The sequence below is a fragment of the Chlorocebus sabaeus genome, chromosome 24 (genome assembly GCF_047675955.1).
Source record: "Chlorocebus sabaeus isolate Y175 chromosome 24, mChlSab1.0.hap1, whole genome shotgun sequence".
In the NCBI taxonomy this organism is placed as follows: Eukaryota; Metazoa; Chordata; class Mammalia; order Primates; family Cercopithecidae; genus Chlorocebus; species Chlorocebus sabaeus.
The window spans coordinates 48,981,995-49,005,808 of NC_132927.1; the positions used below are offsets into that span (position 1 = coordinate 48,981,995).

Sequence of the window (23,814 nt, forward strand, 5' to 3'; positions counted from 1 at the left end):
TTGATGAGGAATATGAGATCTGGATTAAGCTAGGTTGACCTGCTGTGTGACAGCAGCAGATATTGCCAGGCAGGAAGTGACTAAGAGAAGAGGGTCATCAGTATGAGCAACTCAGGATGACTTTCCTTTTAAATGCTTCTCTGGAATTGTAGATTGCAGGCAACCAGCTGCCCAAAGTGACTCTTGCCCCATAACAGTGTGTGAAGGCCAGGCTGAATCATTGTTCAGAGCCTGACGTCGATTTTAGATGCAAAGCCCTGACATTGGCTGTGCATTCCAGACCTCTCTGGACCTCAGGAACATCCAACCATGGGCCCTGGCTAAAGGCTCTGTGTTTTCTTTAGGAAAATGAGCCTGAAAAAGAAACCATTGCTTAGATTGGAGACCCTGTAATCCCTGTACTTCCTACTGTCCTGAGTACATCCAGGAGAATTTCATTATGTCTGTAATTGATGGATAGCTGGTGGAAAACAGCAGTGATTAGTCAACACTTGATTCCCCATGATCCTCCAACTGCTGATCATCCATGAATTAGAAGATGAATTAATGAGTGGTCTAAGTTCTTTAATTGCCTGAGGACCTTTGAAGTAGCATTCTCATTTTTTCTCCCTAAAAATATTCCACAAAGTTGTGTTAAATCAAAAGGAAAAAATATATTTTCCTGCTTTCCTATCCTTTTCTATGTGAGCCTGGGAAGCAATCATAGAAGTACCTAGAAGTAGAGGACTGACATACTCATGACACTTAGACACTTTGTTTTACGTTTCTAAATCATTTTAGTCTAATTTTGAGGGTTCTCGTGGACTTTGCAATCTACCCAATTGTGATCAGATTCTTGTAGAAAAATAATTCCACTTAATTTGGCCAAATTCACTGAGCACCATTTCATTGCCAGAAACTGTACAAGGTGCTGAAGTTTCAAAAGGAATGAGACACAACTCCTGCCTTGAGGAGCTCAGTTTGGTAGGTGTGCTAGGCAGTCTCTGGCATGGCCACCAATGAAAGACACCATACCCTTGTGTCATTCTCCCCCCTTGAGTATGGGCTGCACTAAATGACTTGCCTTGAACTAGTAGAATATGGCAGAAGTGATGGGATATAACTTATAATATTAGGTTATAAAAAGACTGCAACTTTCATCTTCCGCATCCTCTCTTATGCTTTCTCACTTACTTGGTCTAAGGGAAGCCAGCTGCTATATTGTGAGATACGCTACAGACAGGTCCATGTGGCAACATATGAAGGAAGACCTCAGTGCAGCAGCCCAAGAGGAACTGAATCCTGCCAGAACCCACATGTGTGGGCTTGGAATTGAATTCTCTCCCAAGTGAGCCTTCAGATGAGACCACAGCCCCAGCTGACAACTTGACTGCAACCTCATGGGAGGCCTTGGGCCAGAGGCACCCAGATAAACCACACATAGATTCCTGACCCACAAAAACCATGGGATAATAAGTGTTTGTTGTTTTAAGCTGCTGAGTTTTGGAGTAATTTGTTACACAGATAACTATTATATATAGAGAGAGAGACTCTTTTAAATGACTGTAATACAATGTGATAAGAGCCACAATAGGAGAATGAATGAAGTTCTTAGAGATGAGGAAGCAATAAATAATGCTGGAGAGGCTCGGGGAAAGCCACTGAGAGGAGGTAGCTTTCAAGCTGGGCCTTAAAGGATAAATAGGAGTTTTCTACATTAAAAAAAAAAAAAAAAAGGAAACAGCATTACAGGGAAAGGGAACAGCAGAAAATGTAAGGTGTGTGGTCCACTCAGGCAAAGCAGAGTAGCTCAAGGAGAGCAGGGAAAAGAGGAATTGCAGGAGATGATGCTAGAAAGGTATGAGGAAAGATTATGAAGAGCCTCTTATGTAGGCATAAGGATCAGAATTTAATTCTGTAAACAGTGGGGACTCCTCGGAGGTTTTTAAGCAAAAATCTGATGTGCTTGTACCCATACTTTAGAGAGATGAGTCTGGTGATAGGGCAGAAGTAAGATGTGTTGGAGATGTCTGGGGAAGGGGGACCAGTCGCTAAATCCATCTATTCAATGAGTTCGTATTGAGTACTTGCAATGTGCCAGGTGCTGTGATAGGTGCTGACCAATGCAAAACAGACAAAATTCTACCCTTCTTGAGCTTACCCTGTAATGAGGGGCATTAGTCCAGGGCAGATCTAACAACTGTGGGGATGAAAGTAGGAAACATTTGAGAGGTAGAATTGGTCAACAGGACATGATACCTGCTGGAACATATGTGTGAGGAAGAGGGAGAAGTAAAAAATGGCACAAAGATTCCTAGGTTGGGCCACAGAGTAGATGATAAAACTGTTAGCAGAGATGCGACTTGCAGAATATAACAATGGATTCAAACTGGCCACATTCCATTAATTGTGCGATGAAGATGCCCAGGAATCAATGTGAAAATGTGTGTCTATGTTCAGGAGACAGGACCAGGCTAGAGATATAAATTTAGAAATCATCAGGTTTGGGTAGTGGATGAAGCCTTGGAAATTGGTGAGACATTCAGGAAGAGACCACAAAGCACAACATAAAAAGGACCTAGTTAGGGGTAGAGGGAAGAGTAACCATTGGAATTGAAAGCATTAAAGAGCACCAAGAAGAGAGTTCCCTGGGAAAGCTGGAGACAATGTGGTCAGAAAGGGAGAAGGATCTAGAGAGAGGCACTTCATGACATCCAAGAAAGAGGAAGGGTGGCACCACCATCAAGATGAAGATAAGAACCGAAGAGAACGTGTTGCCCTGGGTGAGCCAGTGGTGATGAGAACTAACACAGTCATTAGTAGTAGTGGGCCCTCACGCCTCTCCAAATCACTGATGGCTTCAACAGTGCAGAGGCAAGAACTTACACACAGATGACCTCACAAAATGCTTCTGCTGCCGCAGGCTTTGTCCAGCACTCTCAAGCTTGGAAGCACCGTGCGCAATGATCTCAGGAAGGTTGTCTTTATCTAACTCCATTCATTCATAGCAGGAATCATTTTCTGATGTAGATTCTGGGGCCAAAGCTAGGCCCTGCCAGCCTCAGTTTCTGTGCTTCCCCCGGAGATGAATCAAATCCCACTGGAAGCCGTGCCTTTCTTGCTGACCTTGGATTGAAGCTCTTCAGTCCTAGGTGACTGAGCTTTGCCCACAAGGCTGGGTCAGGTCCTGATGGAGGCTTCTCCCACAGCCCCGGAGTCTGGTCAAGTGGCAGTCATGAAAATTCTCCAGGAGGGAAGTTGGGGCCAAAGGTAGGAGGAGCAGCACTGGGAGCCAGACAGAATGGTGAGGCGAGGACAGAAATGGTGGCAGGCAGCAATGGTGGTTGTGGTGCTTTGTAAAAATGCCTACAAAGTCTTTGGTCCTCCTCTTTTCAAGAGGTGGAGGCTATTCCCCTCTTCTTGAATGTAGACTGGATTCAATGACTTGCTTTTAACAAACACAGTAAAGAGGAGGTTTTGGAGTTTTGGCAGTTATGCAAAATGCAGTTTTGGAGACTAAGTTATAAAAGGCACTGTGATTTCTGTTTTGATTGTGTGCTCTGTCTCTATGTCTCTGTCTGTCTGTCTCCGATCACTCACTCTGGAGGAAGCCAGCTATTGTGTTGTGAGCTGCCTCATGCAAAGGCCCACATGGCAAGGAGCTGAAGGAAGCCTCTGTTCAGCCAGCAAAGAACTGAGGCTGTCAGCACAGCAGCTCATGAGGACCTGAGGCCTACTGGCAACATGAGAGCTTGGAAGTGACTCTTTCAGCCCTGGTGGAGCCTTGAGATGCCTGCAGCCTTGGCCAACATCTGGACTGCAGCCTCACAGGACACCCTGTGACACACCACCCACCCAAGTCATTCCCAGGTTCCCAACCCTCAGAAGCTATGAGATAACAAATGTTTGCAGTTTTAAGCTGCCAAGTTGGGGGATAATTTGTTACACAGCAATAGCTAACTGATACAATGGCAAAGGAGGAACAGTAAGGGGTTTGGCTGAACACCAGACATTTGACAGAACTCCTGCTTAGGCAGTGTCTGCATTGTACTCCCAGCCACGGTGAGGCCCAGCACTGGTCTGGACAATGAAGGAAAGCAGCAGGGTTTGGGATTTTAGATTATTTATCTCTTCCATGCTGTTATTTTTTTTTCAATGAGTCTCCTTTAAAAGAGCTAATAGTAGGGACAAAGATAATTTCAGTGGCAATGTGAATGGGTGTGGCCCCTCAGCAATTACAGCAAGGTGAGTGCATCTGCCTTCGGTTTCCTGGGTCCAACTTGTTTCCACGGCGTGGCCCGAGGAGACTCGCTGCACCAAAGAGCCTGCCGTCTTCCCCTTCAGGCCTTGCCCTCCATGCCCCCGTCTCACCCTCACCCTGCTTTGCCTTCCTTCCACCTGCCTGAGCCTCTCTCACCTTCAACAAGCCTCCCCTTTAGGTTCCCCAGAACACAACCCCAGTGTTAGAAAGTCAGAGGCTTCCTAGAAATATGGCCAAACTGACATGAGCAGAGGAAGAACCTGCAACCAGTATTTTGACCTAAAGAAATCTATGTTTGGATACTTTAATGATCCTTACAACATTTCCAAGGAAGCACCTTTCTATTCACTTATTTTGTTTTGATTCCCCACGGGGATCCTGTGAGGTGGGCAGGACAGATAGGAACATTCCTGATTTACAAATGAAGAAGTTGAGGCTCAGAATGGCTCAGGCAGCCAGCAAGTAGTGGAGCCAGGGCAAGTGGAACATCCATGTCCTCACATTCTAATCCTTTGGTCTCTCACTACACCACATCCTAGAATGGCCAACCCAAAAGTGGCAACCCAATGGCGTTTCAGTTCGTTGTTTAAGCTGCGAAATATAGCAACATTTTCTCCTTGCATGCAGAAGTTTGCCAAGGCATGATGAAATATGCCACTGACTCGCTCCATGCCTCAGTTTCCTCAGTTTGCACCACATAAGGGTGAACTAGCTGTCCCCTCAGGCCCCTTTGGGCCTCAACGCTCCATGCCTCTAGCGAAATCCCTCAAGAAGCCAGACTTGCTTATATGAGGCAGGGCACTGAGTCCTCACCATCTGGCAGTGACTAATCCTGGAAAACCCTGGGGAAGAATGGCTCAGGAGTGAGCCAGTCCAGCCCACACAAAAGGGCCTGGAGGCTGCAGGAAGTAGGTCAGCAGCCTATGGTGACATTACTGGGCTTCAGCTCCTGAGAGTCTCAACAGAGGTGCTCGACTTCATTGGTCACAGCTCCTCAGCCCGTGGCTGGAGTGAGGAGGGGTCATGCCCCCTGCCACCTCACAGTCCCACTCAGACTTGCCATGCCAGCTATTCCCACTTGGAGCCGGGTGTCCAGGTCCTCCCTAGGGCTCCCCCGAGTGACCGCCTGTCAGCAGCTTTCCCTGTGAAGCCTCTGAGAGGAGTACAAAAGACAGCTGGCATCCAAAGCCAATTTCACGCCACACCTCCATTACACTGTCAGTCAAGAAAGGACAGGAGTGTTCCCCACTCACCTTGTCTAGGAAAAGAACAAAAGAGCACACAGGAAGGATCCCCTTTTTGCCATCACCAGACTGTACTACAATCGAGACACCCACAAGCCCACCCCCACTGGAGACCCCAACGAAGGCTCACTGGCTCCTTTTAATCCTTTTCCCCCTTTCATTCTCCACCTCCCGATTTCCCCAAGTCATGAATTCACTTTCCAAATTGCAGTGGCAGGAGAATGCAAAATGACGATGATGATGGTGACAACCAGCTTTCCCTGAAGTCTCTGACCCAGGTTTCTTGAGCCCTGGAGGCACCTGATGTCCTTCAACACTCTCAAAAAGAAGAAACAGCAATTGCGCTGAGCCAACACTGCATACGGGAGAAACATCCTTGGAGCTCCATGGGAGTACATCAAAACCCAGCACCATCTGGCGTCGTATTACCTCTGCATTTGCTTCCAAGCCCCAACATCCAGGCAGCACCAGGTCTGCACTCCTGTATCTGTGATCACTAAATCCAACTGATAGATCCGTTTCCATCGACCAAATTTTCATCTAAGATTAATCCACTTTTCCTGACAATCAAACAAATATTTATCCAACAAATTCCTGAATGAGAATTGATCTCACTGCTTACTTAGAAAGCTAGAGGGGATCATTTTTACATGGGCTTTCTTTTTTTCCTCTGGAGAAATTAGAAAGTTGGAATAGTACAAGAGAAAGCAAATCAATGTCTATTTCCAGTTACCAGCATCTGTCTTCAGGTTTAATAGAAATGATGCCCTAAGACATATAGTCTATTTGGTCTATTCAGTACAAAAACACCTATCAATATTAAAGTAGTGCAGCAGGAGGGCCTTTCCTGGTACTTTGTAAGGGTAGACAAGAGCCTCACAAGTGTTCAAAGATTCATGAGGCCCTTCTGGATAAGCAGTGACAAACTCCATTCCATAATCAGAGAAATGAAAGCACCAACCATCTCTAAAATGGCTCTGGTTCACCTGAATTAGGCATACATCACCAGAAATCTGACCTCCTTTCAGGGATAGCTAAATATGTGACACATATACCACTATTCTATCCCATACCCATGGCAGACATTACTAATCAATTCAACATTGTCTTCCAATCTGCACGGAAAAGACCTTATGATCCTTTCAGCACAGCACTCCAAGTGGCTGTCACCAGTCTAGAGTTTGCACACAAGAAGAAACCGACTTGCTATCCCTGAGTTAGGAGCTATTAAGCTGAATAGGTTAAAAGTTTTATGTGAGAATTAATGACTCACATCTTAAGCAGGTCACTGGTCAAATATATAACTTCTGTTTTCCTTTCCATGAGGTAGAAACTCTATCTTTTCTGGTCCTGCTTGACCCAAACCAAATGGTGGCCATGTTTTGTGATTGGACTCATAGTATTGCTACAGTCACATACTTCTGTCTTCAAAGAGAATAGAGATGTTAAGAAGGGATTTTTTTTTTTTTTCAGAGATAGGGTCTCACTCTGTCACCCAGGCTAGACTAGAGTGCAGTGGTGCAATCTTGGTTCACTGCATCCGCCACCTCCTTGGCTCAAGCAATCCTCCCTCCTCAGCATCCATGCCCCCCCATCTGCCTCCCCCAGTAGCTGGGACTACAGGCACGTGCCACCTTGCCTGGCTAATTTTTAAATTTTATATAAAGATGGGGTCTCTCTATGCTGCCCAGGCCAGTAAGAAGGGATTTTTTAATGATGGTGAATATTTTTTCTACTCCACCAGCTAGAAAGTGTCAACCTATTCCTCCTTAAGTAATTCCTCTGTCTTTCATTGCCTGCAACATGAAGTAAGCTTCTTATCATTGCAAGCCTCTTTGCTGTCTGGCCACAGCTGCCTCTTTTAGATTCCTCTTCTTTTCCCACCATGGACCCCAACTCCACCACACCACAGAAAAGTATTTGCCACATCCCAGCCCCCCAACCCCCCAGGCTACTCACCCCCCATCCCCCACCGCCTCCCACCCCCCGACCCCTGCCAAAAAAAAAACCACTGTTCTTTTTGCACTTGCACTTTTGTACACAAAGGTCTCTCACTATCTCTCAACTCCCATTCATGACCAAACCTGTCAAACAGGTTGTCTACACTCTGGCTACACAAAAGTGGGCCCACGGACCACTTGCATGAGCATCCCCTGGGAGCTTGTTAGAAATACTCACCCCAGATCTGACCTAGGGACTGCAGTTTTAACAAGATCCCCGGGTGATTCGGATGCACAGAGTGTTTTGAGATGCACTTCTCTAAATTCAGTCCCTTTCTGGGACACCAACTCAATCTTCACCCTCTCCACACTGACTTCCCTCCTCTCCTTTCCACCAAAAAAATTCTCATCAAAGGAGTGAATGTATCCATGCAGATATGAATAAAAGAATATAAACTACTACTTCCACCTTTTACCCTTCCTAGGAACTTCTATTCATCCTCCAAGTCTTGTCCAAAAGACCTCATTTCTGTGATGCCTTCTCTACCCTCTAATGCAGATAAGAAAACCAAAGTCCTGGGAGGATGGGGAACCTGCTTACAGCTCTGCAGCCACTAAGCGGAGTCCACTTTACTCCAAGCCCAGTGAGTGCCCTCAGCATCGCCAGTGCACTGCCTTTACAAAGTGCATCCGGAAGGACGCCCACAACCTTAGGTAGAAGCCCTTTGGCCACTGTCAGGGGCAGGACTCCAAGGCTGGAACCAGTAAAACAAGTCTGACTTTGCTGGTGGATGAGGCCCCATGGAGGCTGCTCATAAATCAGATTCCCTTGTTTAAATTCTTAGCCCCTAATGCCTACTGCTTACCCAGGCCTCTCAATCTCCCTGAAGACCTTTCTCCGCCCCCTTCCTTCAAACACACATCCCAGGCATCCATCTCTTTTGCCCTCCTTGCCTCAAAGGGGAATTTTTCTTTTGGAGAACGAGGACCTCAGAGTGAAAATGTCCATCACTGGTCTTCTCATTTCTCCACGCCACAGTAATGCCATTTTGGTGAACCAGCTGCTCTCAAACTTCAGAGTTCAGAAGAATTACCAGGAAAGATGTTTTAAACATGCACATTCTCAGGCCCCCAAGCCTCTAATTCCCCTGCCCTGGAGTGGGTAGGAATCTGCCTGTTTAGCTACTGCCCTGAGGGGGCTCAGATGCAGATGGTCCTGGACACACTTGGAGACCCTCTGCTGCCAGCGTCTCCTGGGAGCTCTTGCACATCAACAAGCTGCTCTATAATGCAGCGTGTGGAACCACGGCCAAGTCTTCCCACCACTCTCATCCTGAGTCAGCCTTGCTCAATGAGGGCTTGAAAGCCTTTCCTGCCCACCTTATCCTTCTTCTGTTATGAGGATCAAGACCATGGGCTATGTAGTACTGCTTTGTTAGGCTGGAAAACTTTAAAAGAACAAAAGGCCAAGGTTTACCATTCTTCTGCTTTGTTTTGGCACCACTAAACCTCTATGCCCATTCCCAGAAATTCTGTATTTCTTTCACCCTCAGAGCCCACTGTCGACATACCCATAAGTGTTTCAGACAGGCCTGTGATTGTTGCATGCAAAGGACATCAATCCATACTGGCCAGTGTCCAGGCACAAGCTGTCTTCCCGATAGCAATTCTGCTTGCCAGAGACCTGTGGGTCTCCTGCATAAACAGGAGGTCTTAGCTTCTCTCAGCAACTTCAGACAGGCACCAAACGCTCTCTCCCCAAGATAAGACCTTTTAGAAGACAAAGCATTTAGACTATTTCCTTTGTAGGGTTAAAACCAAACACAAATGCCCATTCCAGTATAATCAGTAGGACTGATTCAACTGGAGTAGTAGGAAAGATTTAGGATAGATTTAAGACACGGTTTCCATTGTTTCACTATGAAGATTTCAGTATCTTTGCAACCTAATTAGATTACACTTGTTAAATGATGAATGGATTCAACAGCCCTAGAACAAGCATTACTTTTGACCATTTTCTAGTTTAGTGTCTATTCAACTATTTTAAGAGGAATATACCTGAGCCAAAAGTCACGAGGAGATGGCTAGCAGTAGCAAGATTGGTCCTAACTTATTGAGGGCAGTGAGGCAGACACTATCAATTCTTTAATCTCACCAGGAGCTCCAGTTCATGGACAGTACCACTTCTCACCATATCTCCTCTCACATCGTCACTGCTCATGCACCCATCTTAGACTCCACATCCAGCCTTGCACGTGTCTGCTTACCCCTCTACCCCTTTTTCCTACTTACTCAACTTCCGGTTAAGACCAGCTCTTCACCTACTTTTGGCCTATACCAAGCACAGAAAAACACACCAGTGTGCTGAGCAGTCGTGGTTCCAATGGTGACCACAGATCTTGGCATTGTCCCCATATTTCCCTAGTCAAATTATTCTCCCATCTCTCTCTATCTTGGCAAATCTCCCATATCTTACACCCCATCCTCACACTCTCCTTATTTGGTTGAAAAACACATAAGCAATCAGAATAAAACTACTGTGCTGGGCTCGGAGGCTCAGGCCTGTAATCCCAGCATTTTGAGAGGTCGAGGCAGGCAGATCACTTGAGGTCAGGAGTTCAAGACCAGCTTGGCCAACATGGTGAAACCCTGTCTCCACTAAAAATACAAAATTCGCCAGGTGTGGTTGTGCATGCCTGTAATCCCAGCTACTCGGGAGGCTGAGGTGAGAGGATTGCTTGAACCCGGGAGGCAGAGGTTGCAGTGAGCCGAGATCATGCCACTGCACACTCCAGCCTGGGTGACAGAGTAAGACTCTGTCTCAAAAAAAAAAAAAAGAATAAAAAAAAGAATAAAACTATCGCATCTTCTCCATGCCACACCCACCCAGCTCCCTGCCTCTGTATCCCTGCGCTTGCCTCCCTCGTATTACCAGGAATGAACGGTCTCAGCTCCTAACCCAAAGCCAGTCTCCCACTTGTGCCAGGATCCCTACCTCTCACCCTGAGAATTTTGCTCCTGCTGTTATTCCCTCTTGCATTGTCAATGTCTCTCTGTCTCTAGCAGACCCTTCAGCCAGCATACAAACAAGCCATAAAAGCTCCTGTCTTCCAAAGAGATCCTTCCTGATCAGGCGCTCTGTTGAGTGTCCAGTTTCTCTGCTCCTTCTTCTTTTAGCACAACTGGAAAGGACCAATTCTCTCCATGCCCCTCCTTTCCACACTCTCCCCTCTCCACACACTTGCTTGACTCTCTTCCCATCTCGCTGGCTGCCCCTTCTTGGTCGTCTTTGCTGAATCCTCCTCTTCTCCCTTTCTCCCAGTTCTTCCTTTTATGTGGACTCACTTCCCCTCAATGTCTTCTATACGCTTGTTATTCCCAATTTATATCTCCAGCAGGAACCTCTTTCTGAACTCCAGACTCATATATCTACTTGTCATGGTGGTTGGGAACCCAAAGAATAGAAAGTTAAAAAGACCTAAGTTGGGAAAGGATTTTGTGGGAAAATCCTCATCCCAAGGGGTGATGAGTACCCTGCCAGCCAGGAGGGGAGCCTTCAGCTGGGGGGCTGTGGAGTCTTCATGGAGGCAGGAGGTAGAACTCATAGCAAGCAGAAAATTCGTTGCATGGCACCAGTTTTAGGAAATGCCAGGATGCACTTTGGATCATGAATAAGTAAAGAAAAGAGGTCATCACAGGTTCCAGAAAAGTGAGGACAGAGAGAAGCAACAAAGTGAGAAGAGGAAGGAAGGAGACAAGGAAGACAGGAGACAAAGCAGGGAGCTGGAAGGAATGGGTAAAAGAATAAGAACTCAGAAAAGAGATTTTGGTTCTTGCTCATTAAGGAGTTCGACCAGAATTCTGGCCAAATTGTTTAAAAGATGCAGAAACTCAATTGTCTGACTCATCCCTGGGGGGCTATTAATTTATTAGTACTATTGCTTCAACTTTATGAGGCGCTTCCTGTGTGCTAGGCACTTTGAACACACTTTCTTATTTACCTCTTAAAACAATCTGTAACTCAGGTATTATTGTCTCCATTTTATAGACAAAGAAGCTGAAGCTCAGAACAGCTAAGTAATTTACACAAGACAACCAAGCCAACTGCTGGCAGAGATGGGATGAAAACCCGTATCTTATTCCAACCAACATCCATGCAAGTAACCACTACACCGCTCGGCCACAGGAAACAAACACTGGGAAAGACCCTCCCCTGGACACGGGAGGCCGAGGGGCTGATGAGCAGACTCCAGAGAGCACTGGGCTCTGACCATCTGGTGGCCTCCCCTGCCAGAGGGCTGGGGCGATAGACACCTGCCCACCTGCTTTCCTCTCCACAACTCTCCTGCCCCATCCATGCTCCAGGCTGCCCTTGATGGAAACATGAGGACCCAGAGCGTGGCCTGGGGATGAGGGGGGACTGCTCATCCCAGCTGTGGTAGCTAATCTAAGATCTGGGATTAAAGGAACTCCCTGAATGACCTCAGGGCAAAACCAGGTCAAGGCTACTTCCAAACCCCGCCCCAACAGAGTTAAAGGCGAGGATCTGGAAAGGCTGGAAAGACAAAGAAGTTAATCAGCTCCCTGAAATGAAAGGGGAGAAACAGAGACTGGATAAAGGGATCAGCTGAAGAAGGGAGCCCCGCTAGGGAGAGAACACGCCACTCAGCTAGGAGTCCAGAGACTCAGGCCAGCACAGCCCCGGGGGCCAGGAGATCTTGGCAATGGCTCTCTGCTGTCTGTTTCCCCCTCTGTCAGACAAGCTCTAGGGTCTCTTCTCTGCACCCGACAGCTGAGGATAGGGCACCACCTGTGGCCAACACAGCCTCATCTGGAGTGTGTCCAGCTAATGCTATGATCAGTGGCTCTCTGTAGGTGCACACCCCATAGGTGCCCTGGATCCACACGCACACCCCATAGGTGCCCTGGATCCACACAGATGCCCGCTCTAATTCTAACCATGCTGCCTCTCCATCTGCCTCTTCAAATTAAAAGGTGGATGGAGCTAGGGGATCAGAGGGAATCACAGGTATGGGTGAGCTAAGAGGACAAAGGAGGCATCTCCCTCCAAGACAGGATCAACGTGTGCGGGTGGGAGGTATACAAAATGCCATCTCTCCTCCACAGACACCCGGGAATAGTGCCTGAAACTTCCACAACTGATGTTGCTCCAGTGGCTTAAAAATCACCCTTCCAAAAATCCCCAGAGTTAAAATGCCAACAACTTTCTTAAAGAGGATAGCACTATCGCAGGTTCCTCACTTGATCAAGTCAGACACTGTCAGAACCAGAGTGAATCTTGGAGACGACCAAGATCAACCCCTTCTTTAGACACAGAAGGAAACCAAGCCTCTAAGAGCTAAAGTGACTTGTTCAGGGTACAGGAAGACGTGGCGGCAGAGCTGGAACTGTAACCAGGTCCCCTAAGTCTTTCTGCAGAATGGCCCTGGCCCCTGAGGGAGGTGGCCCAGGATGGGGGCGGGCAGGGGGTCTGGAATCTTGGCATCGTGCTCCGGGGCTGCTCCTTCTTCCTGTTCAGCCACCACAGCAAACAAGAGCCCCTGGGGCCTCAGCCAGCGACTGACCCCTCCCTGACCCTGCCTTCCGGAAGGATGAATGCACATCAGAAGACAGGGCCAAAATATTCCTGGGCACTGTCTGCACTGCACCCAGCTCTCTTTTTCCCAGCCTCTTAGGAGGGAGAAGTTTCCAAAAGGGACAGCTCCAAAGGCTTTCACAGAAAAGGAGCCTCTCTAAGAAGTGCTCCTGTGTTTGGGCAATGAAGGTAAGGCAGAAAGACAGGGGGATGGAAGAAGAAAGTAATTTTTTAAATGTCACGTTCTCACCAAAATGGCATCTGGGAACTTTCAGGACCATCTGACTAACACCAGGTTGCATTCGTTATTTACAAAGATGGAGACAGAATTTCCTTTGAAGCAGTACAACCAAACGATGTCTGTGGCCTTAAAATGGGGTAACAAGAGGCAAAGAAATCTGGGGAGAGGAAAAGCATCCCACCTGGGGCTGAGGGGTTTTTTTGCTCCCCTCCTTACAGCCTCACAGCCAGCCACGTGGTAGGGTCCCACACAGCTGCCCAGCGTGGGGCAGGCTGGCCAGAGCAGCTGGCTCTTTGCAACTACTCAGCTTGCCCTTGCTGGGAAGCCCAGGCTCGTTTGCACACTGGCATAACCCCACGTCACTGACCAGCCAACGGCAACAGGACTCACAGCCAGGATGGGTTCTCCCTGGGGCTGGCACGACTCTGTTACACACATGCGCATTTTCTTGATCCTGGGCAAGTTACTTAAACTTTCTCAACCTCAGTTCTCCAGCTATAAAATGGGAACACCCCCTACCGCACAGGATTGTCACATACGGGACAACGAGGCTAGAGAACCTGGGGTAACCTGGAATTGACACTCAGTGAGCCTGGTTCCCTTTCTCTCGGAATAAAAGCCAGCACCACCTGCTCCAAAGGTAAAGCCCACGGGGAAAGTCTTTCGCAGTGAGCCCTGAACAAGGCAGAGGGCCCTTCCCCACAAAGCTCCCCGGGCTTGGAGAGGGGTGGTCCCCATGACTCATTGGTGGTGGTGGGCTGACACATTTTGCCAAATGTCCTTCATTTCCCTCCTCCCATTTCGGGAGTCCTGGAGCACTCTTTCCCCAAATGAGGCTTGCAGCCAGAATGAGCTGTGATGAGCACAGCAGAGACCAGAAGGATGGTGCCGGCGGAGGGGGGTTCGGCGGGGGAAAGGCAGGGGAAGCTGCAGAGAGTTTCCTGAAATTAAGGCAGGCGAAGCAGGGAGGCAAGGTCTCGCTCCCTGGGCCATTTAGCAGACAGAGACTTCCTTTAGAGCCCAGACAGAGACTTCCTTTAGAGCCCAACTTCTCAACCTCTGCTGGGCAAAATCAACTCAGAGGACTGCCTGCAATAGCCCTACTATGGCCCTCAGAGGCAGGCCTGGGGTATTTATTGCAGAGCACACCATGAAATTTCAAACCAGTATGTAGGTAACATGGGTGGCTGCATAAAACAGAACATTGCCCCACTGCACTGAATGCACAGTGAGCCCCAGAATGCAGGCTGCACCAGACCGACATAAGCATTACAATCTGAAGGCAGATGAACAGACGGAGTTTGCAAGGGTTGGGTGAGACCACGCTGTACAAGGCCCACGTGCTGTATACATGATGCAGGGGTGGGTAGGGTGGGAAGAGAGGTCAATGTGGAGGCTCACATCCAATTGTTTTTCCTTTCCTCGGGAGGAGGATGCATATTCTTCTGTTGTGGGTTTCAATTCCATGCTGTCAAATAACCTCTTTAGTCCAGTGCTCTGCCACTTTCAGCCGGGCGTAAGCAAGACAATTGTCACTGAACATTATTGGGAGTAACATGCAATGGCACACGCACTAATGTGAACATCAGAAGGAACACCCGGAGTCTAGTCTGGCTCTATCGCTTCTGCATAGCTTTGGCCCGAGTCACTTAACCCTTCCGAGTTGGTCTACTCATCTGCTAAGTGGGACAATAACTTCTGACAAGGCTGCTAGGAAGATTACATTGAGAGTGCCCTAGTGATTATTCAGCATGTCAGGGAGGGCCTGCCACTCTGGGCCTTCATGGAGTAGATGGCTCAGATTCCCTAACTCGCAGTGCACACTCCTCACACATGGCTGCACCTCTTTCGGCCTCAGGGGCCAGCGAGGAGCCTACTGACAAGGTGAGGTGAAGAGCGAAGAGAATCGGTGATGGAAATGGAAGCCAGCACTCAGGACTTGCAAGCTCAGCTCTTCTCAGGTCCTCCAAGAAGTAAATCAGCCGAGGGTTAGACCCCAAGGAGCTTCATGGCCAGCATCTCAGCCTGGTTTCCTGTCTTTTCCTCGCATCACATTCGGTGACCTATCAGTCTAGACAGAGAGTGCTTTTTCAGATAAACCCTTTTCCAACTTGTCTAGGAGAACAATCATAGATTTTGATCCCAAAGTTAAATTGACCTCTCAGACTCAAAGCTTTCTGGAGCCAGTCAGCCTCTCAGGATATCCCACACTCCTCCCAAATGCATCACCACTCCGCAGGTAGTGTCATCACAGTTTCTCTGGTTTCACAATGATCACTGGTGGGAAATGCCCATGGAATTGACACTCAGTGCTTTGAAGATTTTAACAGTTGGGTAAATATCACCCAGAAGACGGGAGAAACTGGGGTTCTGTTACGACATCTACATCTATAAGGAGGGCTGATCACTTCTTTTCCCCCACGAGGTCTAGGATCCTACAACCACAACAGGATCAGAGGTAACTGGTGGGGAAAGGTAGACAAACCCAAACTCCTTAGCATGCCCATTTCAGCTGTCTTCACGTAGTCATCCTACACATCACATGCGTCCTGCTCAAGAGCTCGTGGCCGGCCTCCTCCTTCCTACTGTGCCCTAATGCCCTAGTGAATCAAGCCCCACCACAGTGTGGATGTTAGTAACATGCCTTTGACTCCCCCCGACAAGCCAGGATCCTTCTTCCACTCCATTCACGCTCATCTCTGCTCGGGCTCCAAGCCTCCTGAGCCCATTCACACCTCTAAGCTTTTGCTCAGGTATTTCCCACTCTTGCTGTCAGTGGTCTGCCTTCTCTTTGTCTACCCCAACTCTGTGCCTCTTTCTATACTTCCCCCACTACCCCAACCTGCACTGGTCCCTTTCCTGAGCCTACCTGGCACTCCCATTTTGTACCAAGTTGGCACTTAATTATAAATGGTCTTGAATAACATGCTAACCACCTGTTTCACTTCCTCCAGAACAGAAAAGGTATCTTACACAGTGGAGAAGGCTTTAGAGCCAGAAAAATCCTTGACCAGAAAAATCAGACTTCACCAGCGATCACTGCTGCCTTTGTCAACTCAACCTCCCTGAGCCTCAGTTTCCATCTCTGTAAAATAGGAATTGTAATCTTAATAAAGGGCTGTTATATGGCTTTAACAAGTTAATATCTATAAAAAGCCTAGACTCAGTAACTAATGCATAGAAAGTATCCCCCAAAAGGTTATTCTAGTTCCCCTTTGCTTGTCTTTTATGTCTTGCAGAACCTAGTGCATTATTGCAACATAAGACATTTGGTCAATGATTCATTTATCAGTAGTATAAAGCAAACCAGTAACTGGAGGGTCATTATACAAAGTAGCAGCATGCGGTCAAAACACATTGATCTATTTTTCAATTATGGACAAAAAGTTGAGATCTATGGAGAGTAAAACAATCTATTGTAACTAAAGAAGTTTTCAGGATTACAAACTGCCAGTCTCTCTGTGCCCATCACTCAGCCAAGCAGAAGTTTCAGCACAAATGTTCATGCTGGCAATTCATACTTCATTCTTTCTTACACAAGTTATCTCCATCCCCAAACTCCGTTATATTTATGGTCCGCAGAAAGTTCACTTCACATGCTAAATGTGGTACAATCCTTGCTACTTCTTTAAATCAAACACAGAGCAAAATTTTTCTGAAGGAGTTCTTTTCAAAATTATTTAGAAAGAATGCCGATCCCTTCTTTTCCCAAGCAGAATTTTTGTCATTTATCTATATATGTAACGTATAAAAATATAATTGTATATATAAGTAAATTCATCTTCTAATAAGACCTTTCCTGCCCAGATTGGAGAGAACATAGTAGACAACCATAAATATTAGTGAGGTCATTCAACCAAAATCATGCTGAGAATAATATTCAAGTCCTATGAGCAATTATGAAGTCCATGCACCAAGGATGATGTTGGATGTGGTGGTGTCCAATGAGATGAAAACTGGAGTGGAATTCAGATGGAGTTTCAGCAGAACCATTTTCACCTGGTGGCCTTTTGGCCTTACTGTCCTTACAGTGTCTTCTCGCTGTTTCTTTTTCATATACTTGGCATTTCTCCACAGGAAAATGTCTCTTGCCACTGCATTCACTTTTCAGCTGGTGGCTCATGCCACCAAAACAATGGAAGTCAACAAAAGGCTTGAGACATTGCTTCAGTGTGAATAGAAACAAGCCTAGAAATGTAATTTTAGTTAGTGACCATAACACATATCTGTGAAACTAAGCTTCTCCACGTCTCCCCATTCCCTGGTGGTGAGTTAGGCACCAACTCTTCCAGGTCATCCAGCTATAATGCAAAACATTGGAGAGCTAGATGGGGACCCCAAGAGGTCATCTAGTCCATGCCCCCAACTCTATGCAAGAGAGACGCTTGGCTCTCAGTGAGTTCCCCATCAGCCTCAACAGTCTAAAATGCTTTGTGTCAAAAGAACTGCTTGTCTATTTGTTTTAAGCACCAGGGCGTTTCTCCTGTGCCCCTTGGAGACCAAATGTAACTGGTCAGTGCCTGTATCTCAGTGATACACATAATAACAGCCATTAAGTAACCCCTAATTATTTTCCCCAAGTCAAACAACCCCAAATCCACAAACCTTTCCTTAAAGGGCTCATTATTCATCCTGTTAAATTCATATTGTTAATACGCTTTTCTGCACATTTTGGATTTTCCACAGTCTTTTTCAGCTAATTCAAACACAGTGGTGTCAAATGTTAAATAGAGCTGGAGCATTGCTTACCAGATCTTCCACATCATCCCCAGCTTAACACAGCCTGGTTATCATGCTTTATTAAAAATAAACAACACAATACTCCTCCAGCTTGTGTTCCACTATGACTTCCAGATCTATCTCAGCTATAATTGTGCCTTGCCAGGTGATGGCCAATAATAAAATCAACATAATTTGGTCAAGCAGATTAATGCTAAACTATTCATGACCACTGTCATCACCTCTCAAAACAGTAGTTCCTAGTCTGGTGTAAAGAAAGATCAGGTAACCAAAAGATATGTGTTGTTCGCACCATGTTTAGTAATATACAAAGCATAGCATTTTCTAACTTTTAGTCTGAAGACTCTTTCTCCTCCTGGTCTACGCCTGAAAACTAACTTCTGGGTGACTTCATATGTGATCACAGAGTACAGCCTGGAGAAAATGAAGCAGATATTTAACATGCTTATCCCAAACACTGCCCGTTTTCAGGAAACTTAGAGGTAACTGGTGGAACTCAGCAATAAACCCCACTGAAAGCTATCCTGAGGTCTGAAAGTCACTGGTCCTCTCAGCACAGTGGAGTATCCACTAAGAATGGCTAAAGAGCATCTCTTCAATAAACTTAGCTTGACTACTACCACCTATCGTGACTAGCTCATCGACCACCCTTCAGGACCATTCCATGTGCAACTAGTAAGAAGGTTTCAATTCAGTAGGAGGTCTGATATCAGTAATCTTCTCCACCATCCAAGGAAGAACATGTTATCTTATTGGTTGTTTTGGAAGGTGAAGTAAGAAGTTGGGAAAATGTGATTCTGAATATGAAGAATCCAAGTACTTAGGAAGAAATATATCTCAGCAACATCCTCAACATCCCATAATTAACCACGTTAAGGAGCCACAGCCATTAAAAAAATCTGTGCTCACCACAAAGAGACCATTTCTCTAACGGCAACAACTCCACATCCCCCAACTTGGTCCCCACTCAATGTCCCCTATCATTTGTCTCCTACAGATGAAACTCTACTGTCTATGTTCACTTAACTCATAAGACCCAAGTTGCTAGAGATGAATAATCTTAGTCATGATGTCCATAACAGAGAGTCACTGTTATGTACGGCTGGATTATTCATAGACACTTGTGGTAAACATTGCACTACTGCAGTTTGGACTCTGTACCAAAACTAGAAAAACTAGTAGAGAGCTTTCCAAAACTGTGGTGAGATTTTTCTGGCTGTGAAACATTTTTTGCATTTGGCCATGAAACAGCTTACAGTACTGATCATGAAATGCATCCGTAGCCTTTCACCTGGTAATGTGAAATTCTCTTTCCTTAGTCCTGAAGCTTAGAAAATGCCCCATTACCCCTACCACCCCCAACTGATCAGTGCAATACTCTCTATTTCTAAATTAGGGATCAGCAAACTATGTCTCGTTGGCCAAATCTGACCAACTGCTTATTTTTGTAAATAAAGTTTTATTGGAATGCAACCACACCCATTCCTGTACATATCCTCTACAGCTGTTTTCATGCTTCACCCAGAGCTGAGTAGTTGTGACAGATGTCTGCCTTACAAAGCCTTAAATACTTACTATCTGGTGTGTTACAGGAGAAATTTGCTGATCCCCATTATAAATGACAAGGCAAATAAACTGCTTATTCACAATAACCTCCTCTCCAACCCAACAAAAGAAAACAAAACCAGAAAACAACCATGACCCCAGCTAGTAGTGTTTGCATACTGAAAAGCCAGCCTAACTCTCTTACAAAGTATACTCTGAAATAAGAAACGTATAAAACATAAAATACTATTTGATGGCACAGTAGGGTGACTGTAGTCAGTGGTAGCTTAATTGTATATTTTAAAATAATGTAAAGAGTGTAATCAGATTGTTCATAACTTAAGGGATAAATGCTTGAGGGGCTGGATACCCCATCCTCCATGAGTGCTTATGTTCACATTGCATGACTGTATTGAAACATCTCATGTACCCCATAAATATCTACATTAACTATGTACCCACAAAAATTTTAATTAAAAAATTTGTAAAAAATCTATATATAAAATACTTCAAAATTAATTTAAATTAAAATTCTGGAAGGATTTTTTTAATGAAAGGAAGTTCTGAAATTGCTGATTTAGGGATATAATAAAACTCAAATATGGTTCTAGTTACCTGGAGTGATTTGAGTTTCTTAGAAAAGAAGGGTAAAAGGAAAGTGATGTAGTAGACAAATGGTCATCAATAAGAATAAACTGAATTTTTTAAAAATCTCTAAACTGTACAACTCTATCCAGAGTTCTAAAGAGAAGGTCTTCCATGGACATGCAGAGGAAAAGGGAACGGATAGGGGAATGTTTTCTGGTGGAACCATATCCTAAATCACCCCTAACATGTGCTGAATAATGACCTAACTCCATCCAGAGACCGACCCAGGGACCTGAATAATGACCTAACTCGATCCAGGGACCGACCCATTCCCACCACATAACAATCCTAAGTCAGGATACCGCTAGAGGCAGCCATAGATTCAGACAAAGATCCGCTGTTATCAGAATCTGGACAAGGTATTCCAACCTCAACTTCCACCTTACCCAGACTGGAAGCCCTTGGGAAAAGCTGCCCCAAAGCCATCTAAGTGTGCCTGGTAGGCACATGGTCATGTTCAGTTAGGGCACTCAAAGCTGATCTTCAGTTTTCATTTATCACCAACACTGAAAAATGGGGAGATCTCATCAAAATGTTTAAATTGTGACCTCCCTTGAAAAACCAGAAGAGCTGGGAACCCTGGGCCCACCTCCTGCAGGCTGCATACCCTGAGTTGAGTCGCAGCTGCCCCATTGGAAGCACAGGTGTTTCCCGGCTCGAGACACTCCGTACCACTCCTGTTGTCTCCCTGTGACCTGAGACTGAGCCTCAAGGGCTGTTCCACATCTCTCTGGCATTGTCATTTTTGTCACACCTACCCTGCTTCGCTCACCAAAGATACCTGCTCTGTCAGCATCTGATTTTCAACCCCAGAGCTAACCATCTGTGGTAACTACATGTTTCCAAGTGGATGAGGAACATGATTTCTTTCTCTCTTTTTCATTCTCTGGTCCATGTGTGTACTTTTGCCCTCCCTCTTGGTCAGTGACCATCTATAGACAGAAAGCACATCATTTTTGGCCAACAACCCATTATCAGACACTTGAAAAAGTCAGTCCCTGTCCTCATGGCCCACCATTATGGACATTTGATCATCCTGGATCTCCTCTATCCTTAGTTATTTACACTGAGAGTACAACTTCATGCCAGACCTCTCATCCCTGTAAGCAGCCCAAAGATAATATCTGCAAAAAAGTCCGAGTCATGAGGAAAGACACACTCTAGGTAGGAAGCACTGGCCCCTCAATCAAGGTCCTCTTTTCTAGGGAGTAAATTAGAGGGTGCAATCGCTTGCCATGGAAGAAGATATTTGATCCCTTAGGTGACTTCTGAATTGAACCTAATGTCTCAAATTTTGAGTCACTTATAGGAAGTGGGTGGTGTGTAATAAATATGTGAGACTTCATTTTTACTTCATGTTCATCAAAAGATACATGGATAAGCTAAATGTGGTTTATACATACAATGAAAGACTATTTAGCTTTCAAAAGTAAGGAACATTTGACACATCTACGTAAATGATCCTTGAAGATATTACACTAAATGAAATAAGTCCGTGACAAAAGGACAAATGCTGTATGATTCCATTTACACGAGGTTCTTAGAGGAGTCAAATTCAGAGGGACAGAAAGTAGAATGGTGGGTGTCAGGAGCTGCAGAGGAGGGAATGGGGAGTATGTGTTTAAAGGGTACAGAGTTTCTGTTAGAGAAGATGAAAAAATCCTAGAGATGGATGGTGGTGATGGTTGCACAACAATGTAAATGTACTTAATGCCACAGAACTGTATCTTAAAAGTGGTTAGAAAGGCAAATTTTATGTAATGCATATTTCATCACAATAAAAAGGAAAAAAAAACCCTAAGGAGGGCACCATATTGGTGTGGGGCTTTCTTTTTACTGCTAGGAAAACTTACAAAGTCCATAATGCGAGTCATAACGTGATACTCAGTCTAAAGAAAGATAGAGTACACTAGCAGCAGCATTACAGTGTCATGTTCATCTCCACTTGGCCCCACTGGGGGCCAGCAATGCTCAAAGGTCAAGACCTGGCCTGACATGCTCACCTGGTTCTGTCTGACTTAGAGGACCCATCAGATAAGAGGGCCCATCTTCACACACAAGGAAAGCCTACCCCAGGGGTTCCAGCTTACAGCTGCACCAACCGGCAGCTTGGGAGGCTACACCAACAGCACCTTTCAGGTGATGAAAACCTTAACCTCCCACCTATTCTAGTACACACTAAATCTTGCATTTTTGTGCAAAACTTCTATTCTTGGCACAGGTGTGACAGCAACCTTAGATAGGTATACTAAGTCGGTTCACATAATCAGGCTTTCAATCAATCCATTTTGGCTATGGAGAGGGTGATGATGGTGATGGCGATGATGACGGTGATGGCGATGATGACGGTGATGGTGATGGGGGAGTGGGTGACAGCAACCCTGGGCTCAGAGAACGAACACTGGCACCAACCCTGGGCATTGTTCGCTTTCCAGGCCACCATCTGTCAGCCAAGCCAGTGGCAACTGCTGTTCTAGACCATGCATGTAAATAAAGCAACAAGGTTCAACAAAACTTGGCACGCAAGTAGGAAGAATTATCTCAGGAGTCCCTGCCGCATGATGGTGTGAAAGTGAACTCACGCAGGATGAGCTTGGTTGGTCAAGCAAATTTTACAGAGATGCTATAGGAGCATTGGAAACAGATTTTATTTAACAGAAACTTACACACACTTGGTACAAACCCTACATTATGCAAACCTTTATCACAATTCTACACAAGTTATCACTTGTGGGAGTTGGTTGGAAAGCAGATTATTATGATAATTATTAGCATTTTGACAAGGGACATTTTCTACCAGAAAACGTCAGAGAAAAGGGCCACAAAATGATACAGACACTCTCGGTGATCCCCTCCACCAACAGGACTGGCTTTGAACCGGAAACCTGAAAGAACTGGCAGGAAGTCCGTGCCCACCTGCCCTGCCCTTTCAGAGGCCGAAGAGATTCTCAGGCTCAGAACCATTTCAGTAACACTGTGACTCAAGGACCTCTGCTGACCAGAATACTCAGACTTAGACTGTTCGTGTGTTATTGTGACTCTACTTACAAGGGAGGGAGATCCAAGAGCATGGCGGTGTGAAAGCCCAGTGCAGCGGGGAGCCTGCAGGTAGAACCCAGTGGTTCAGCCAGCCAGCCCTGCACCTTTGCTGGGCCCCAGACACAACGCCAAGATACATCCCATCGGCCAAAATGCCCACTTCCGCCAGCTCGGCCAGAAAGGGCCATGTTAGAACACTAGCCTCTTCCTTGGCCCCAACCAGCAACAGAATTGAGGTTCTCATCCTTCAGGTCGACCTTCCTAGCCCTTGGGGACAGCTCTGGAAGCTCAGGCCCCAGAAGCCAGCTCAGCAAAAGGTTCCCTTCCTCATCTCTTCTAGGAGTTGTTAGGTGACTGAACTAATATCATCTCAGCTGATGCTTTTATTTTTGCTTTTTTTTTTTTTTTTTGCTGCATTATTTTAAACAAAGTTCTCTGTGTTCGAATCTTTTGAACTTGAGGGGATATATTCCATCACTAGATGGAATTCCTTTCTGAGCTAGACCTCATCAGACATGATAACCAGGAGGCAGGCTGCTTCTGACATTCAGATAAAAGGGGCTTGCCTGGGGTGAGGGGGC

At 45.9% G+C, this 23,814-nt stretch overlaps 1 protein-coding gene across 1 annotated transcript in view; it reads right to left on the reverse strand.

Annotated features, from left to right (window-relative positions):
• Window positions 1-23,814, reverse strand: part of DPF3 (double PHD fingers 3) — a 277,088-nt gene that overhangs the window by 18,883 nt on the left and 234,391 nt on the right. The window lies entirely within an intron of this gene.